At 40.0% G+C, this 21,361-nt stretch overlaps 1 protein-coding gene across 2 annotated transcripts in view; it reads left to right on the forward strand.

The window, feature by feature from the left end:
- Positions 1-21,361, forward strand: part of DAB2 (DAB adaptor protein 2) — a 161,959-nt gene that overhangs the window by 52,823 nt on the left and 87,775 nt on the right. The window contains exon 1 of one of the 2 annotated variants that reach the window (XM_023625708.2): positions 9,409-9,618. The exons of the other annotated variant lie outside the window; for it this stretch is intronic. The gene's annotated coding sequence lies outside the window, so the exon portion shown is untranslated. Of the gene's footprint in view, positions 1-9,408; positions 9,619-21,361 lie in introns of those variants that run through there. 2 annotated transcript variants of the gene reach the window in all.

Here is a 21,361-nt window from a genome sequence, read left to right on the forward strand (position 1 = left end):
CCCTTGCTCAAGGCCAAAGTACAAGTTCCAATTCCACCATTCCTTCTTCACCTATTAAAAGAGTGATTTGCACATCACTGTGGCTCTTGTCACTAAGTTTGATCCTAAACCTTTTGGTCTGAGTGGATATTTACAATAGATGTTAATTTAGGAGCACACATATGTTTTCCAGTGTTAAGACATGAACTGAAGCTGAACCTGGACCAAAGAATAAACTGCCCACCCAGAAAGCCATATAACCCACACTTAAATTTAACAGGAGAAGAAAAATAAACCCCTGCCAGTTACTTTTAGCAGGGCAGTAGAAAGAATGTGGAAGACTGTTGAATCATCTATTCACTTCTCAGCTTGAAATGTAGTTTTTTACTAATCGTATTCCTCTCAACCTCCCTCATCTTTGCTGAGGGAAGGAGAGGGAGTGAATGCCTAGGGCGATCATAACTGTTTTAGGTTGGAAGTAGGTGGGAGAATGGCTTCTTCCCCCTGCCCTGGCAGCTGACCTGCTGGGCCATGGCAGTGTGCCACCCATATATTATCCAAATGGCCTGCGGCACAGCCAGCAACCATGCATGAGGGCGGCAGAGCTACCCCCAGAAGAGCTCACTGTTCCCTCTTGAGAGGAACATTGCTCCACCCACGTTCACTGGCCAGCATCTATCAGGGATTGGAAAAGTGTGGCTAAGGGTTGGTTTCTTCCTTTTGAATAAACGTTTATCCTCTTGGGTCAGCATCCACTTAAATATCAACCCCAGTCTCTCAGACATGAAGGCACATGGCTGGCTCCAAACAAATCTGTTTAAAATGCTTTGAAGGCCAAGGAAGCTCGGTGCCCCCTCCACCTCCTCCTAAATTCCAGGCTTTGGGAAAGAGTGGTTGGTAACTGGACAGTGGCTCTGTTTAGCCACAGATTAAAAAAAAAATTCCTGAGGTGCTTATGCCAATAATCAATCTGAAAACCCCATTCACTCTCACTCAGTCAGAAGTAGTGTTTTCCTGCCCTCCTTACACACTCTCCTCCATCTGTCCTTTCCTAACTTTATCCGCCCTTCAAGACAGACCTTGTGTTCATGGCAATCTGATTTCAGCTCCATAAAATAATGTTATGATCTTTTCTTTATTTGAAATGTTGAGACGGATTCCCTCCAGATTTTGTTCCTTATGGATTGTTTGCCTTAATTTTTATTCTCTAAAATGTTGCATTCGAATATTAGTTATCTGGATGACTGAGGTTTCTTTGGAACTCTGTAAATTTTACTTCCGAGGCAAGTGGCTCCCTGGCCTTGCCCTACTCCTGGCCCTGGTCAGCCGAGTTACTCTCAGGAATTGGACAACCGCTGTCCGCCCTTGGCCATGGCCCCAAGAGCCAAAGTTCTTTGAAAGTGTTACTATGTCCATGAAGACATGGACTTCCAATAATAGACTCCCTTGTCCCAGAGTAGTAGACCTGGAACCCAGAAAGATGACAGCATGCCCACCTCTCTTCTTGCAGCTGTGTGTCTATGAGACTTCTAGGAATGTTCTAGGCAACACTTGAGTGTAACTTAAAGACATATTCTCTATAACACCATTTCTTTGTTCTTGTATTGATTTTTGCTGTGAGGTACTCCTAAGAGAAGTATAAAATTATAAAGTACAATGAAGAGAAGATCTTGAGGAACACATTCTTATTTCTTTTGAGGTAATAGTCTCCTGCTGGTATGTGAATGCTGATCAAGCGAAGTGAAAACATTACGGAAAATAAATGATGAGGCAAAGCTGACAAGTTTATTTTCAAAGCAGGAGTCAAAGATCCTGTAGTCACTTTCCACTATTGTGACTGTTTCTATTATTCTACGTGATCGATGTCTGTTTAATGACTTTTATCTGATGCGGTGGGAACTGTGGAAACGCAATTGCTTAGGTTAGTGTCTGCTTCTTTCTTAGCAAGTGAAGATTGTTTTATGCACAAAGCAGAGATCTCGCTTTTAAACTTAGGCTACTCAGAAAATCAGCTGGTGTGGTTCCTTCAACATGCGGATGTAGTCCAGTCACTGGGTTTGACATCTTGGTCCCTGTGCTCCTAAGAACATCTACACTTGTGGGAAATTTTTATGTGTGTGGTTTCGTTCACATGCTCATAACCCCATTTGCAGTAGGTGAGACAGCTACTAGTTGTCTTCTAGTTTCATATGGGAAGCAAGTGAGACAAAGAGAGGTTGAATTGTAGTGTGTGGCTGTGCATTTAGTCAGGGGCGGGCTCAGGACCACACGCTCCAATCCTCTGAGTGTGTGGCCTGCGCCCTTCTCTTAGCTAAAAGGAAGATTCCAATTAATTTTTGTGCTTAGATTATTAATATATCCACAAACATCTAGGGGCCCATCTATTTTATATGGTTCTTTTTTTTTTTTTTGAGGAAGATTAGCCCTGAGCTAACATCCACTGCCAATCCTCTTCTTTTTGCTGAGGAAGATTGGCTGTGAGCTAACATCCTTGCCTGTCTTCCTCTATTTTTTGTGGGGGGACCCCTGCCACAGCATGGCTTGACAAGTGGTGCATAGGTCCTCACCTGGGATCCGAACTGGCAAACCCTGGGCTGCCAAAGCAAAATGTACAAACTTAAGCACTGTGCCACCAGGCCGGCCCTATGTTATATGTTAATTGTATCCCTCTTTAGTTTTCTAGAGCACAACCTATGTCTGAGAGCTCACCTCTATTTTCTATTGTTTATCTAAATTCCACTCCCTTAATGCTACTAAGAGCTCCTCCCAGTTTCAGAAGAATTCAAGGAGGCAGATGGATCCTGAGCAGCAGGAACAAGAGAAACCCTTTGAAGTATTGGTGTCTGAGCTGAGTTTACCAGAAATGGGAAAAGACAATCAACCTGCAGGATCAGATTTGTCTTCGGCACATTTTTTCTTCTACTATATTTGTCATTGCTCCCTCTCATCTATTCAGCTGTCTTCCTCTGGGACATCCATTATTCATATTTGGAGATTCCTTCTATGTTTTTCATATCTATTCTCTTCTGAAATCATTTTTGTCTCTTTGCCCTTCAGATTCTGGAACACATTCTCAGCTGTGTCCTCCAACTCACCCCATTTATTTCCTACAGTTTCCACTGTGCCAGTTCTCTTCTAATGTAAGTGTAACCCTGTGATCACAGCGTGGTTTTTTCTCAATCCTTCCCTCTCGCATTTACAGTTCCCTATTTATTTCTGCCTGCCTCTCAGCCAGAAGAGTTTTGTTTTGTTTTGTTTTTAAATCCCAGTCTGCTGTCATATCATCTCATATTTAATCTCTTAGCTCATAGAGTCCATATGCTCTTGATTTTCATTAAGAATCAAAGCAGGTGCTTGTAAAATGAATTCTCATTTCTGCAAGTGCTTATAGTTCCCACAGCACCTTGATTTCAATGCTCTTCTTCCATGTTATGAAAGCTTTTAATAGACCCCATGCTGTTTTGTTCCGTTATTCATGTATGAACAAGAAAATGTACATTAGGGATTTCCTCTAAGGAGGGTGGGTAGATGCTCCTAGGTTCCTAGGTTACTTTTAAAAATTGTTTCTCAGATATCAAGCCAGAGGACTTACATACGTGGATTACTAGCCACCTGAGAAGTGGTGGGGAGAGAGGAGAACCCCAAGGAATGAGCAATCCCCATGATAAACTCTGCACCTGCAACAGCCTTCTCTGATGAAGCCGCAGTGCTTCATGGGAGGCCTTGCTGCCTCATGGAGCTTCGCATCAGGGGCGGCCTTGACCAGCCAGCCTTTCACCCTGTGTGGCTGCCTATATGCTCAGGGGTTCTGCTCATCCTTCTGCTGCACCTGTTACTCACTGTTTCCTGTGCTCATGACTTGAATCCAAGGCCTCCGAGAGGCACTGAAATGCTGCTCAGCTCTGGGTAGTGAACTGGAGCCTCAGCAGTGTGCTCCCCTCAGGAAGGCACTTTGACGTAACCATGTCAGGGTGACATGCAGATATAAGCCTTTGGACACAGTCCTGTGTCCAAATGGACCTGTGAGAGTGTAAGACCATTGTTCTCTATTTCCAACTAGAGTCTGCACAAACATTCCTGAATCCATCATTGATTATGGTAGACTTACATTTGCTGTCGTTGTTTAAATTTCTGTATTGCTGATTTTTTTCCCCAAATATAGAGTCTTTAGGGAACCAACTCTGTATAAGTCTCAGTTGAGTGCAGGGCACTGGAGTCAGACCAATTGAGATCAAATCCTGACTCTATCACTTACTAATTGTGTGACTCTCAGAAATGTCCATGTGCCTCAGTTTTCTCAGCTGTAAAATGGGGGGGAAACAGCACTAAACTTAGTATTTTTTGTTAATTAGAATAAATGAGCTAGTTTATGGAAGGCTTTAGAATGGTGTTGGATACTGGCTAAACACTCAATTTTAGATAGCATTATATTTTTAAAAGATTTTACATGTAATAAACAAATGCATGTTTTCTGAAAAAAAAATGTGAAACACTTAGAAGATCATAAAATAAAAGAATTAAAGTCTAAATTCCTAACCCTTCTAGAACTCATTCCCTTCCATCGTAAGTTGCGGGGGGGGAGGGCAATAAATCATTTTCTATGACTAGCTGGGACAGTTCCTAGCACACGTTGTGCATGTAATAGATGTTAACCTATACCTAAAGGGTCCATCCACGTGATTCAAGGGCTTCTTACACATTTCTGGCCTTCAGATCATTTCCATACCACACAGTGCATCATAGACTACATATCTTGACCCAAATTATTGAGATATGCTGTTTTTAAAGAGATGTTAATGAGGGCTATAAACTGATCTATTCTGGACTACAAAGTATAAATGTGCTTGTATTTAAATGCTTAAATTACAAGAGCTCAGCCCAAATGCCACCTGGAGGATCCTTGTGGCCCACAGTGGTCATTAGACCACACTTAGAGAACTGCCAATTTCTGTCTATTTATATGTTCCAATAGTGAGCTTACTTTATAAAACGACACTGCTTTATTATTTTGTCATGGTCAGTTTGGGCTTCCCTTACATTTTGCCAGATCCAAATCTCTAGGAAATATAGCAAGTTGAAATTTAATTTTATTACTCTATTTCATTTTCAACATCATATAAATCATTGTTTGTAAAGACTCAAGCCTAAGACAGCAAATCCTTCTATTGATGCCATCATGAAAACCCAATAACTCCTGAAAGAACAAAATGAAAAGAAAAATGAAAAATTGCAGTTTCTCTAAGCTTTCTTCCTCTCTACCAAGTCCTAGTCCTTTCCTACATCTCTCCTCTGGGGCCCAGCTCTGACACTGGCACTGAGCATTCAGTGTGGCCATGAAAGATTCCATTTGACTGACTGCCCAGCAAACACAAACGCCGAAGCCCTGAGTAAACCTGTGGCCTGAAGCCCTGGGAGTCAAGAAGGGAGGACGCTTGGATGATCGGGGGCACCGGGCCGCCAGCAGCCGTGGACCACAGATGGCTTCGGGATCGGAGCGACAATGCAGATTTCTGGAATTAAGATCCCCAGCCCTCTAGGCAGGAAGCCTGATCCGGAAAGCTTGAAAAACCAGCATTCTGTTGGAAATAAATAAGGGACATTTTCTCCCCAAGTATTTCCTGTTTTAAAGAAGAAGCAACAGAATAACTATATTTGCTTCCATCTCCTCGAGGCTCTGATTTTTTTTAACATTAAAAACAATTTCTACAGAGTAATCCGCAAAGAGGAGACTCATACTAACTGTGATTGTAGAAGGAAGATTTCTTCGTAACACTTAACAACTCTTAAGAGCACTGGAGAAGGAGTCAAGACGTGTGTTTCATTTTTGTGAGTCCTTGGGCACTTTATGAACCACTGCTGAGCCACATTTTTAAATCAGCAACATGAATTTTTTGATGGGATATATTTACCTTTAGGGTCCCTTCTAGATTTAGAATCTCCTTTTATTCTTCCGAGGCACAATGCTATTCTGCTAATGATTTCATATGCTCTGAATTTGCAAGTAAGATAGTAAATAAGAAAGCAGACAATTTTAACATCAAGCCAGTGCAGATCTTAACACTGTTTTGTCTTCTAAATCCATATCAATCATTACATTGGTATACAACTCACCCTCCTGTTCTTAAACCTCACTGAAGAAAAGATTGGAGATTTTATATAGATAGATAAATAGGTAGATAGATGATAGATAGATTTCCAATTATATATAATATATGATCTCAAATTATATATACAAAATCTCCAATTTATATGTAATTATGTATACATATATATACACATATAATTTCCAACAAAGCACTAGATTTCAAAATATGTAAAGAACTCCTACAAATCAATAAGGAAAAAAGACAACCTTATAGAAAAATGGTAAAAGACTTGAAGAGGCATATCACAAAGAAAGGGGAATGAGATGGCCAGTAAACATATGAAAAGAAGCTCAACCTCCTTGGTAATCAGGAAAATGCAAATTAAAACCACGATGAGGTAGTACATAGATGAGCAAAGCTAAAATGTGTCACAATGTCAAGTGATGGTCAGGATGTGCAGCAGAAGAAACATGCACGCACTGTAGGTGGGAAGATAAATTTGTATGACTTTGGAAAATAGTCTAACATCGTGTATGCTATGTATGCTATGATACAGCAGTCTGACCCAGCACTTAGCAAGGACATACCTTAGAAAAATGCATGACATGTGTTCCAGGCACATGAAAAAGAATGCTCATAGCAAGCTCATAATAGCCCCAATCTGGAAACAACACAAATCTTAACCAACCGTAGCACAGGTTGTCTTTATACTTGGAATACTAGACAGCAAAACAAATGGAGAGGCTACAGTTAACCAACAATGTGAGTCACAGTATTGAGTAAAAGAAGCCAGACAAAATGGCTATTTATAGTATGGCTCCCTTGATATAAAGTTCAAAAATAGGACAAATAAAACTATATTATTTGAGGATGCATATACTGGTAGTAAAACTATAAAGAAAATCAAATAAGTGAATGTCATAAAAGTTATGATAGGTAGAGTGATAAGATGTATGATGAGGAAAGAGCAGAAGAAAGGGGTTTTGAGGTGGGGTATGTTTTGTATTTCCGATCTGGGTGATAGTAGCATGGATGTTCTCTTTATAATCACTTGGTTAAACTCTAGTTTTAGATTTTCTGTTCTTCTCTGAACGTACATCCTATTTTACAATTTTAAAATTCAACATTTAAAAGAAAGAAATTTAAAATTAAAAAGACTAGCAAGTTGATGTGTGAAAATTAGAATCCATAAGGGGGAATCAAATCCTTGGTGATTGAATGGGAATGAAAGACGTTTAGGAATCAAAGATCTGATGTGAGGGCCAGGCTCATGGCCAAGTGATTAAGTTTGTGCTCTCTTCTTCGGTGGCCCAGGGTTTCACTGGTTTGGATCCAGGGCACAGAGATGGCACTGCTAATCAGGCCAAGCTGAGGTGGTGTCCCACATGGCACAACCAGAGGCACTTACAACTAGAATATACAACTATGTACTGGGGGGCTTTGGAGAGAAGAAGAAGGGGGAAAAAAAAAGGATTGGCAACAGATGTTAACTCAGGTGCCAATCTTTGGGGGAAAAAAAATCTGACGTAGGAAAATTCCAAAATTAGAAAACTTACTACTAAGATTAGGAGCATAATTATTTCCCAGAATAAGGCAAACTCAGCCAAAATTGGTCGTCATATTTACTTCCAGTGTTACTTTCCTTGGGAAGGAATTCAGAGATCTAAACTGGCTCTACATGTAAAACTATATTGAGAGTAACTAGTCATCTTGGTTAACATGGTTAACCAAGTTGTAAATATTAACATAATAGGTAACTTCTCTGAAAATGTCTATAAAGCCAGGAATAATGCCAGAGAAGCAGTGGAATGTGCCTTTGAAAAGTGAGGGACTCACTTCTCAATCTCTACATGTGACTCACTCATCTGACTACTTACGTACAACCCTCGTTCATTCTTTCTTTTTTTCTTGTTTTTATCAGCAATCTATTAGGTTGCAGAGTTTACCTAATCCCTCTGCGTGTGTATTTCATCTGATCTGGCTCCACAGAAGACGGAAATGGACAGGACTTAGACATATGTGGGACTTTGGTTTCTTTCAATCAGAATGCAGTATCCTCAGCCTTAGCTACTTGAGTGTAAACAGTTCTAGTTTTTGGCAGGCTCCCTAGAAATCTCAGCAGTTGTAGGACTTCTTGTACTTCTCCAATTATTTTTTTGTTCATTTTCTGCCAATCTTTACAACATCTACAACCATAGGGCAGATGTTTATTTTCTTCTTACAAGGATCGCCCATTAAATTTAAAAATGTGGACTACTGGAAAAAGTGAGTCCAGAGATCATTCCTTACCCAAAATCCTCAAGTGAGAATGGATTCATGTTTTTGTGCAGACTGCTGGCCACCCAGCATATGAAGGTGATGATCTTGTCGTGTGGCCCACTGGAAAGCGACACCCTGTGTGCACAAAAATATCTTTTCTTTAGTAAAAATACAGGGGAGAGCTGAAAGAGAGGACAAACAGCAACTAAAACCTTGCTTCAGATGTTTGCAGTTTAGGATGTTTATGTTTCCTAATAATTCATCCCAAAGTTATAGGGATACTTTTTTTCTAATCCTAAATCTACACTTATAACTACATGTTTTTCATTATCCAATTTAAACACTTTCATTCCACTTTCTCAGTTGTATCCTGAAGTTCAACTTTTGACTTTTCACAATCAAATACTCCTTTGCTCAAACTTAATACATGACATTCTCGTGGATATTTTCCATACTTGAGGACGGACCATCAGAAAATTTTATTTTGCTTTGGTCGTACAAAGAGGAGGAAATGCACAGGGATCATTTCCCTTAACATGGAATTCACCCTGAGACCTGAAATCACCCACTGTTGAAGTGACAAGGATTCCAAAGCTTTGCTCTCTACTCCCCTCCCCTTCAGCCTGTTTCTGAAGTTGGGTTAGAATGTCTGATGCCAAGTGGGCAAGATGTGGGCAGAGAGGAGGGAGGCAGGGAGGAGGCCGGTAGAGGGAGATGTTCTGCTCTCTTCTTTCTCACACTCCTCATGCTGTAACTTTGGAGTAGGGCACTGTTGCTATAACCTGACACTTAAAGCCAGTCCCTTTCTTCTAGAAATCAACAAAGCTGGCCCTTATCAGACTTATTTCCTGCTTGTAGGACACCTGAGTATATGGCAGTCAGAAAAATGTCTATATTTCATCCAATTATTTACTCCTTTAAAATATAGAAGACAAGAGATCAAAGTGTCTTTTCTAATGCCTCTGCCAGTTTTATGCTCATCCAGATTCTGTCCACGTTTGGTTGAATAATTACAGGGCAAAGTTATTCTTTCACTGTGGCAATGACAGAAAGGTAAATTGTTAACAAAAGACTGGGTAAGTCCATAACTGCTGACCTTCTCAGATATCTGTGATGTGACTTGGGGCCACTATGTAACCAAGAGCCTAGTGTGATAGCTACAAATGGGCCTGGAGTACCATCAATCCATCCAGTCTTCCACCCGTCTTCTCTTAAGTCACTGAAGTTCCTTTCAGGCCTCCAACTCCTGTTGCTGCTACCCATCCCCCACGAAGCATTTGCTCTCTGAACACAGGTCAGTTGACTATGGCAACCGTTGCTTATTATGCATGTTTTAGTTGTGTTTTCTGTTGTAGATTTCACATGTTAGTCTAAAGAGTTAAGTTTCTTCAGAAAAATCTCTCTTCTAGTCCACTAAAACTCAGGAATCCCCAGCGCAATAATAGGAAAGTTCATACAGACAGCATTTCATGATTAGCTCACTTGTGTTGGACAGGACTAAAGGAAAATTTCCTCCTGCATGTGCAGAATGGAGCTCTGGTTCTCTAGCAGCCAGTTTCTGCACTGACGAATTGTGGTGTGCTAAAACGAAAGGAATGGTAAGAAATATATTCTGGAAGATAGAAGGAAAGCAAAGCAAGGAGAGAGAGGTCAAGAAGAAAAAGACAGACACCTTTATTTCAAGGTGTCACAAGACAGAGCCTCAATAAAAGTCTAACCTGTAAACCTTGCCAAGGACAGACAGAAGATAGGTCTGGTGGACGGTGATGCATTTCTTCAAAAGGATGCAATCTAGGCTTCTGAAGTGATGCTCTCAATTCATGGCATTTCACAAGACCGTTGAAAATGCTTAGTAATTGTTTGCAGCTGCTGCTCAGCCATTTCCTTTCCATTCCATGCCCCTGGAGACAGAAAGAAAAAATTCTTTATGCCAGTTTTCGAGGATCATAGCGTTAGCTGTAAATTCACTCCACTGTAGTCTATAAAATATAGTTTTTATTTCATTGTTTCTACTTTGTGCCAAATCATAAAATTTTTAAAAATAAAATAAAATGAAAGGAAGAAACAAATAAAAACAACAGAAAGGCTCCTTTAAGGAAATTGCCCCTCATACATAGTAAAAACTCAGTAATACAGATCTGGCTAGATTAGTGAAAAGTCTGGATTGTGAGCTATGGAGTTTCAATATTCAAGTTCTTATCATACATAGAAATATGTGTGCATGTTTGTATCGAGGTGTTTATTTTCTAGAGTGACAGAGATGGCCTAATGTGTGGAGCGTGCTGGAAGGAGCACTGGGACCATTGACAAACTATGAGGCCTCAGGCAAAGTTCCCTGAAATGAAAGGTTGAGACTAGGACAGGATTGGCAGATACGTGGTATGTGCAAAGTCTCTCTCCATCCTGCTCTCATGGCCAGCTTTGCTCATGTGTCTCAGTAAACTTTCTATTAGCCCCAGAAGCACCCTCAGAATGTATATTTCTTAACACAGAGCTCCAATGAACATTCGTCAATTTGTCAGCCTCAGCACACACCATTAAGTCTGTTTATGGGACTAGACGAGTTCAAAGTTTCTTGGAGCACTGTAATTCCAGTACGCTGGTAGAGATTCTGAAGGAACCCACTTTAAAGAATGAAAGATGTAACCAGAGTGTGGTTTATAATTTACAATCCATTTCCAATTGCTTTGCATGCAATTAAAACATCAGCTAGTTTCATAAAATACAACAGTTCTCACCAGACTGAGGAGAAGGGCTAGCAGTGAGAAGGCTGAGGCTGGGGGTTAAGGACCTGTGCATTGGAATCATCTAGGGAGATGTTTCAGAAATACCCAAACTGGGGCAGCCTGGTGGCATAGAGGTTAAGTTTTTGAGCTCCACTTTGGTGGCCTGGGTTCGTGGGTTTGGATCCCAGGTGTGGACCTATGCACTGCTTATCAAGTCATACTGTGGCAGGCCTCCCACATATTAAGTAGAGGAAGATGGACAGAGATGTTAGCTCAGGGCCAATCTTCCCCAGCGAAAAGAGGAGGATTGGTGGCAGATGTTAGCTCAGGGCTAATCTTCCTCAAAAAAAAAAAAAATACCCAAACCTGGGACCCACCCTGGCCATTATCTTTGCTTAAGTCTGCAATGGAGCCAGGAAAGTATGCTTGCTTAAAAATCTAATTGGTAAGTTTTGATACATACTCTTGTCCAAGGATCTTTTTCTGAAGTCTTGTTTCTATGGTTTATTTCTTTAGATAATTGATTATTTCCAGAAAAAGTAATGGTAGATGTCACCTCGGCCCCTGGTAAATTAAATTTACACATTTTAAATGAGTACAATGCAAATAAAATAATTTTACCATTGATTGAATTTGCAGCTTTATTTCTGGAACCAAGACATTGCATTTCTCGGATAACCACATAATGGTGTCCACTCAACCCTTCCAGTTTCTCAGGCCAAAAACCCTCCAGTCATTCTCAGCTCTTTTCTTTCTCTCGCAAACCTCATCCAGTGAGTTCAGCCAAGTCTGTCGGCTCTTGCTTCAGCAGTGACGGCTTCTCACCACCTCCTCTGCTAAAGCTGCGCCGATGATCCCAATAGCGTCCTAGCTGGTTTCCTGCGTCAAGCCTTCATCCCCATCATTTACTCTCCACACAGCACAGAGTGATCCCAATTAAACTTAAGTTGGATCATGCCATTCCTCTGTTGAGAAACTTCCAGGTACTCTTGCAACTGAGTCCCAATCAAAGCCAAAGTCATCAGAATGATCTACAAGACCCTACAATTCCTGATAGCCCCACACCTTGCTCCTCAATTTGCATGTATCCTCCTGCCTAGAATCTTTGCACATGCTGTTCCCTCTGCCTGGAAAGCAAATCCCCCAGCTCCCCACATGGCTCTCTCCCTCGCCTCCTTCAAATCTTGACTTGAATGTCACCTTATCAGCGAACACCTTGCTAATCACACTCTCATTAAAATTGTAACCGTACTCCCCATCTTTCTTTCCAGCTTTAATTTGCTCTGTAGTATATATCACCATATAATATAATATGTAGTTTAATTTTTTATTTTGTCAGCTCCACCAGGGCAGGGATTTTGGTCTACTTTGCTTGCTTCTCTATCCCCAACATCTAGAACAGTGTCTAGCACACAGCAGATGCTCAACAGATATTTGCTCAATAGAAAGAAGTGAATGAATCAGCCCACAGACAGTATGATTCAGTGATTGGAGGAAGCAGCATTAGTAAGCCATGAACAATTGGGCCAAGGTATTCTGGGAACTTACTCCCTAAACTTCCATATTCAGTTTCCTTCTCCATAAAATTGGCTAATCATTCTTCGCTTTCACCAGGTCACAAGGTTGCAATTAGAACAAATAGGGATTTAGTTTAACACTCTGGATGAAATGTTCTGTCTTATCTAAAGACTCAGGAAACAATTATGCAATTGGCTATTTATGTCATTTGCCTCTCCTTCTCTTTCCCTACACTATTTCACTTAGCAATTTCGTAAAACATCAATAGCCAAAAAAGGAATAAGAGTAAATTTCACTTAAGTCCATTCTGTTACTTACTCATTTCTTTGTAACTAAGGAGAAGAAAGTTCAAGATATTAACTTAAAACAGACATGGAGATTGTCTGCTCAATATACTCTCTGCTCTCTTTAGGTAGAGCCATTATATTTTACAAGTAAACTATATTGGAATTCAAAAATAATTTTGAGGAGTTTCTGGATATGAAAGACAGTCAAGAATAAGTAGTATGACACAAAAATATTTGAATTAACTAATAATAATGGCTAATATTTATAACCACTTTCTAGATATCAACCATTATGTTGCAGTTTTGCATGCATAATCTTATTTTATCCTCACTTAAACTTTAAGAAGGAGGAACCTATAAAGCAAATTGAGGCTTCAAAGCGTAAAACATCTTACCAAAGTTCACATAGCCGAGGAGGTGGCAGAGCTGTGATTCAAATTTCAGTCCAACCAAATTCAAAAACAGCATTTGTAACAGCTTCACTTTTCTAAGACAGCGGTTTTCTGGGGGTGGTAAGATAAAATATTTCAAATTAGCATAGTTCTAGAAAAATTGGGTCATAAGCTTAGAGGGTTTCCCATTACCCTGAATTTCTAAGTGTTGACTGTAAAAATAAAAGTTGTTATCATAACAAGTTAGAAGAAGAAAAACTGCTGATAGTACCACAGGGTGCCTGTCCCCCAGGAAGCACCAAGTACTTTCATCACACATACCAACAGAAAGGCGTTCATGGCATAAAATAAAATGCGATTTGGCATTTGTCCAGTTAACTGGATCAATAAGAGATACAAACTGGATGACTCAGCTCTCAGAGTCATCTTTTTTTTCCAGTTGGAATTTCAACTTATCTCTCTCCAGAGATCAATGAACTGAAGTTGGGACCACAATGTTACCTCCTGACTTCCTGTCTGGACCCTAATTTATTTCCAAGTGAAGGCATTTTGTCAAATTAGCACATCAAGAGGTGTCTTTAGTAAGTTTGTCAGTTGAAATTGAGTGCCTCTTCCTCTGCCTATTTTGGAAACGGAAGGAGGTGGCAGACCTTGCTGAAGTGAAAGAAGACACTTAAGGCAGACATATGTGAGTGGGGTGTGTGTGTGTGGGGGGGGGTGTGTATGTGTAGCGTTTCCCTGGAAACTCATGGTATGTCAATACTGGGTGTGTGTAATGGGGGAAGGTGTTAAATGGGGGATCCTAGTTCCTCCCATCCTGTTATTTCCCAACAAAGTCTCAGGAATTCTTACGGTCTTTAAAAACATTCTCTACTAAAACACACACCACAAAAGCAATCATTGTTACCTTCATTAAGTCTAAAGCCTTTGTTTTCTTTCTCTTTATAGATCGTTTGTGTGACCATTTTTCTGGATATTGTGAAACTATTGTTGCTATAAGATGTTGAGAAGGACTTTCTATTTAATATATTTTTCTATTTAGAACTTATTGATTATTTATTCATATCCCAGTAAATCTCTCAAGTCAAAAGATAGAAAACAGAGACTGTGAATCAGGATAATTTCATGAGTGGAAGATGAGGAATCTTGGTGAAGCCAAGAGAAGGTCCATGGAAAATCAGGGAAGTGTCGGGAAAGAAATGAGTGGTGATGACAAATGGCTCATGTGCCACTTGATACTGGCTCATGTGCCATCTTTGGATTATGAGGTGAACAACATGACTTCTGCCACAAAGGGGACTGTCTAACTGTAATGTATACCCAAAGGCTTTGATTCCGAATGAAAACTTTTACCTCTTTTAATGTGTAAACGATCATGCTAAACATTAGCCAAGAAAAATCAAGTACACAGAAAGAGCCCATCTTTAAAAAGTACTTGACACTTGACGCTAGAGAAACAAATAATCTTGAATTAACTGAGATGAGAACATATGATATCTTTATAATAAAGAAAACACAGACTCCATTTAGGGAAAAGCAAATATTCTAATCAACACTATTCAAAAAAATGATCAGCTTAGAAAAAACTTTTCTTTATCTGCAGGAACTGTCTTTATAACTAAGGCTAAAAGTATCCAGTGGGCAGATCTTCAGTTCCAAATGTCCTTTCTGAATCCTGCTTGAGAGCCTGAAATGAGTCAGGTGTAAGCATTTCCATGGAGAGTTAGGTCAAAGAAGAGGCCAGAGACTTGCCCACTAATGAGGGCTTACAGACACAACCAGCCATTCCATAATGATTAAGGACACAGCCTCTGGTTCCAGACCACCCAGGTTCAAAACCAATTTCTACTAGTTGTGCTATCCTCAGAGAAATTATTTAATTATTTAACATCTAAACTAAACCTCAGTTTTCTGACAACTGCAGATAAAAGTGAAACTTTCTTCATGGGGTTCTCATGCAGATCAAAAAAGTTAACATATCGAGCCAGGCCTGATGGCTTAGTGGTCAAAGTTCCATGTGCTCTGCTTTGGTGGCCTGGGTTCAGTTCTGGGGCACAGAACCACACCGTTTGTCTGTCAGTAGCCATGCAGTGGTGGCAGCTCACATAGAACTAGACGGACTTACATCTAAATATACAACTATGTATTGGGGCTTTGGGGAGGAAAGAAAAGAGAGAGAAGACTGGCAACAGATGTTAGCTCAGGGCGAGTCTTTCCCAGCAAAAAGAAAAAAGTTAACATATAAAAAGCACTTGAAACTGTGCCTTGCACAAGGTAAATGCCATATGGTATTGGCTGTTGTTACTTTTATTATTATGGGCAAACAGAGAAACAAAATGGAAGCTGGAGATATCATTACTGGATGTGAGTCACTCAAATGTTGTGAAGTGACATAAGCCAAGATGACAAATCAGAGAGTGGTGCATGGGAAAAGATACATGATTAATAAATATATGTTGAATGAATATACTAATAAATGAGAGTCCCAATTGTAGGCCAAGAAGCTCTAAAGCAGAGCTAACTAAGATGGCCAAGATTTGGTTTTACTGTCACTTGTGCACCCCTGGAGTGAAGCAAGATAGCTTAAAGGGATAGTACTGGACTTCTTCCCCCCAAAGAAACAAATATAAATTAATGACCTAGTCACCACCTATATGAAGACTAGTACTTTCATTTAGGTGATTTTTTTCCTTCTACTCCAGCCTCAGTAATTTGTTGCATTTAAGAAGTCTCGATAGCAATGTGAAATGACATTGCAATTCACTGGATAATTTTGGTACAATAACAAATAAGGAAATGTGACTAATCTGTCTCCATCTTATCTTTTTCCTGTAGTAATAAACCAGCTATTTTGGGATGGTTGAATATCGTCTTCCCTTCTCATACCCTCCCTTTCCTGAAACACTCTTGGAGGTTTTGTTGGTCAAAAAAAGTCTCATTCACAACATGCGTTCTACAAGCTTCTGAGAACAAGAATTCCCTCATATACTCTAAAATAGCTGTATCCTAGAACTCTTAACAAAAAGGCCTTACTGCGTGATGGATAACTTTTTCAAGTTCCCATCTAGTCAATACCATGGCCCAGATGACTTAAGTAAAGAGAATGACGTAACCGCATAGGGACAATCCAGAATGTTCATTGTACTTTGTTGTGTCTTGGTCCACTAGCCTGTGGTGTAGGCAGAGGTTACACTCTTCAGGTCATCAACATGAATTCTGATGAGTTAAATAGAATGATGGGAAAGTGGGTAGTACCCAGGATCTCGAGGACTCATATGCAATACAGAGACACAAATACTTTAATTGCAGATTCAATTTAAATGCAGATTTAATTGGGATGTGGTGTCTGGATAGTCTACAGGGCAGCATAGAGGATTTCAGTCAAATGAGTCAGGAATCAAAGCCTGCCCTGAAGCAGCAGGATGGCTCCAGGCAAGAATTGTACTGTAGCTTCCAGAAATCTTATGCTGCCTGGGACAACAGAGGCACCCCTGCTCAGTCTTCTTACTCCTGGCCAGCCTTCTGGGTTTGGAGATCTTCCATCATTCTGCAGAGATCTCCTCCCGTCTCTATCTTTTGGCAGGTGTACTCTCTTAAAAAAAAAAAAAAAAAAAGCAGGATTTACAACAGAAATTCCAAGATTTGGGGGAATAGGGCTTGTGTGTCAGACTCCCATTTCTGCTTCTACTGCAGCCAAGAAATACCCTGCGGAAGGTCAACAGTCACGAAGACAAAATTAATTTTAATGTTAAAAGATAAATGCAAGCTTTATAATAGTTTGAGAATTTTGATCAAGAATAGAAATAATGATATATGAAATTTTTTAAAATTGGATGTCACTATTTCAAAAGTCAAATGAATGCAAGTCAGAATGGAAAATTTGAGGTATGATTTGGCTTAAGTCAGGGGTTCACTATCCTGGCTACACATTAGGACTGACTGGAGGGCCTTTTAAGGAATTTACACTTCAGGTAAGTTAGATCAGAATGTCTGGGAGAGGAACCCTCAACACTGGCATTGTTGAAAGTTCCCTAAGTGATTCAATATGCAGTCAGATTGGAAAACCACTGGCAGAAATTATCCTGATTGGTTGTTTCCCTTGACCAGAGTTTCCCAAATGTGGCTGTTTAACTGCTGTTGAAAACGGATTCCTAAATACAGAGGGATTGAATCAGAATGTTTGGTGGGGAGTGGGGAAGTAGGGGGTTGTTGGTGGTGACATGGGGATAAAGAGTAGAAATCTATTTTAAGAGTACCTTATGGGAAATCACTTCATTTGGCCGTGCAGACTCCTAGGAATAGTTCTGGTACTTTGTGTTTTGGTTTGCTAAAACGGGTAATCTACTCAGTCATACCCCTTGGTTCAGACTGTTTTCATTCTGATTGAGAATATTACTTTGACTTTGCTTGATGAGAAACAATTCAAGTTTATTTTCAAGACGCCTTAACTCTGTCAAATTTGCAAGATAATGCAACCGCTTGGATAAATCTGAGTGTTGGGATTTTTGGAAATTCTTGCTGGTATGCTCTGTGAATGCTCATGCCATGCATTACTGAGAACCAGGAAGAATACAAAGCTATCAGATTGTTAAAAAGTGAGCTCCATTATAGATGGAATTCTCAAGCCCTACCGTAATTTATCATCCCACCTTTCTAGTCTCTCCCCGTGGACTAACTCTCAAGGTTTCCCATTAGCAAGCATTAAAAAACTCTCCCCTCTCCCAAAGGACCTCCAAGGCTAGGATGCCATTCCTGACACCACTTCTGGAGCAGCAAATTGACTTCCTTATTTCCAAATGTGTCTATTTCCATTGGCCAGCAATATTTTATTCTTTGTGGTTTTGCAGGCCTCTCAATTCACTCTTCCTTTATGATGGAAAAAGCAGACAGGCCTCCCCCTCTTCATTTTTCTCCAGTCCTTCTGAGATCAAGTACACTTCCTTTTCAGTAAGGAGACTTATCCACTGGCAGAAAAGTCCACTTCCCACTCACCACTGACTTCTTCTTCCTGGAGCTGATAAATTGTAAACTCTAGGATTTGGGTGCTGACCCATGCTGCCTCATTTTGTTCTGAGGCTCTCCCAGAAAGGAATTATAGCTATGAGTCAACCTGCCACTGCTGAAAGTAGAAACCCTGCAAGGGCAAGGGCAGGGCAGAGAGTAGGTGTTTTATAAACACACTTCAATGCATGCCTTTGACTTGACCTCAGTCTAATCAAATGGTAACAACAGACCTTTATGGCAGACAGTTCTTAGGCCAAAAATTCAAGAAAGACTTGCTTCTTAACCTAGTAGAATAGAAATTTTCTTTATCCCAGAAAAAGTGTCCATCTTTTCTAGTTCTGAATATCCAAACTTTCTATAGAAGATTAGGCCCAAATTGCTGATGAAGGCCGCCTACATTGACCAAAAGCACTTGAAAATAGCTCAACTTTATCCTTCAGTCAACCACTTAGCATAACCATAGTCAATGTAGTTTCTTCACATAAAAAAGAAGTGTTGCAAACGGAACATCTCAGGGAAAATGAAGATCAGAGTGAATAAGGTCAAAGGGAAGAAGACATTGCATACCGACAATCTTCCAGGAATTTAGTTGATACTCATAGAGACCAGATATACAAAAATGAGAAAGTGGCTGAGGGAAGCATTGCATCTTAAAAGCATACATTTTACAGTGCATCCATCATAGAGCTAAGCAAAAAAAAGATTAATTTTTTTTTATTTCCTTAAAAATATTATAGCCTTTGTAGGAAGATAACAGATAGCATGAAAGGTGAAATAAAGGTACAGTGTAGTGCTTGTTTAGATTCTAAGAAATTGGAGGAAAGAGCAAATGTTGTAATGTCCAGGGACTCTTTTTGATAGGGCATTGTTTTGAACCAAGTGGGATTCAGCTGGACCTCCAGGACTAGGTAAGATTTCAAAGTAGGGAATTAATTGTACATGAAAAATAAATTAAGTGATAACTATCATCAGAATTTCACACTCGTTTGAACTAAAGAATAATAAAGAAGTTGTTTATTCATATGTAGCTATTTTGAATTACTTTATCTCCATACGGCACTTATAGGCCACATCTGGAAGCTCTCTCAGATTCCACACAGATCTGAGTCTTGGATTCCATTGACACCACTGTTGATCGCAAAGATCAAGCTTAGCTCTAGACAAGACCTTCTGAGTCTGTGTATCAAGTCACTCAAGAAAACTGGTCTCATTACGTGATATCGATCATTATCACCCAGCCTGATCCCTACTTTTTCACCAAACTGGATTCCAAACTGTGGGAAATTTAAATCTGCTGTCAGTGGAAAATGTTCTACCACTAATGGGCTTATTCAAAAAAGCATGCTGCAGGTTACAAAAGTAATTGCATAAAAAGGAATTCCAAAATGGTTTCAGGCTGTGGCATCACCACTGAAATAAATTCATCCCCTTAGGATAAGAACATGAAGGGAATACTCCTCACTATGGGATCAAAGATCTCTGACATAATTTTTAAAAATCCAAGTCCATTGTTCTTCAGTCATACCTCATGTAAATGATATGATTTCAAGGCTCTTTTGGGCCCCCCAATTTCCCATCTAATTTGCTGTTGAGGGAGATCAGACTGAATCACCCCTTATGGCTTATCTTGATGTGCCCACAGTGTAGAGACAGGAAGCAGCATGGTGGAAAGGGCCTAAGCCTCGGAGTCAGACTGTTTGAACTAAGAATGTACCACCTATTAGCTCTGTGGCCTTGGATAAGTCACTCAACTTGTCTGAGCTTCAGACACGCTATCTGAAAATAGGGATAATATATGATGTACAATAAGTACATTATAATAGCCATATTATCTGGTAGATTGTCAATACACAGGAGTTATGGTTTTGGCATCTTCATTAATATTTACTTGTAGTATTATTTCTTGATGTGAGTCTGGACAAATCATTAACTCTTTCCAGGCTTCAACTACCCTGACTGTGCATGAGTGGGACCTTATGACGATCTTACTTCCTTCCAGTTCTAAGATTTTATGAAGGAAATCACATCTGTCACCAACATAAACCACAAACACAAGTTATGAATTTCTGCTGAGAAGTAGTTCTACTTCTGCATTCATGGAAATTTCACAACTCACTCAACGGAGACCGAGCGGTGGAGGCCGAGGGCTTGCTGGTTTCATATTCTCCAAGACATACTCTCCGAAACGGGTTCTGAGTGAAGACCCAGTTGAGGGAAGGAAAGGAATATCATCCTTTGGAAACAGCATAACAGCCCTGATAGTCTCCATAGGACTTTACTCATTTATTCATACAATATTCATGCTATTTTTGTGAATTTCTCACACAGGATTATACGCGAATTAGGGATGATATAGTCAGGGAAAGGGAGACAGGCTATGGAGGTGAAGAGGCCTTGCTTTTATTCCCAGAACTCGCACTTGCTAACTGGGACCCTGAGGATCCCCTTGTCTTACTATCAGGAACGATTGTTTCTACATTTAGGGACGCTGTGCATTGATATTGCAGTAGGCCTGGAACATAAAAGGGACTCAGTTCCACTATCTTCTCTTCTCCACTCCTCGGAGCACGGACGTCAATGTAGTCTTCCTGGTCAAGAGAGCTGCCAGCACTAGATAGATGGTCAGACAACCGATATTTAATAACCGTTAGCTGAGTTGAATTGGGCACATGTTCTTTCAGAAGTCAGCTCATTCCAGAGAAGACTAAAACAGTTCATTTTTTAATAACAATCAAAACTATGATCTATTGACACTTTATCCCACGTCTAGAGTCAGGCTGATTTAAAAGCAGTATTTCAAGTGTTCTGAGAAGTGCTCTTGGAGAAGGGAGCCCCACTATCAAGTGTGTTTGAAAAAGCTGACATCCTGAATATGTAATACACGCCCCCCCTACACACACACACACGCACTTGGAGATTCACAATATGAAATAACAAATTAAGGTCTCTAAAAAGGCTGCAGCAAGGAATTTGCTGTGTTTAAACCGTTATTTCCCAGGAGTATTTGAGCATGGGACACTCTGAACACAAATTGAGAAATACTATTTTCTCAAGAAAGGGAAAGAAAGTAACAAGTATAAATAATATATTTAGATTTTGAAAAACATTAT

The sequence above is a fragment of the Equus caballus genome, chromosome 21 (assembly GCF_041296265.1).
Source record: "Equus caballus isolate H_3958 breed thoroughbred chromosome 21, TB-T2T, whole genome shotgun sequence".
In the NCBI taxonomy this organism is placed as follows: Eukaryota; Metazoa; Chordata; class Mammalia; order Perissodactyla; family Equidae; genus Equus; species Equus caballus.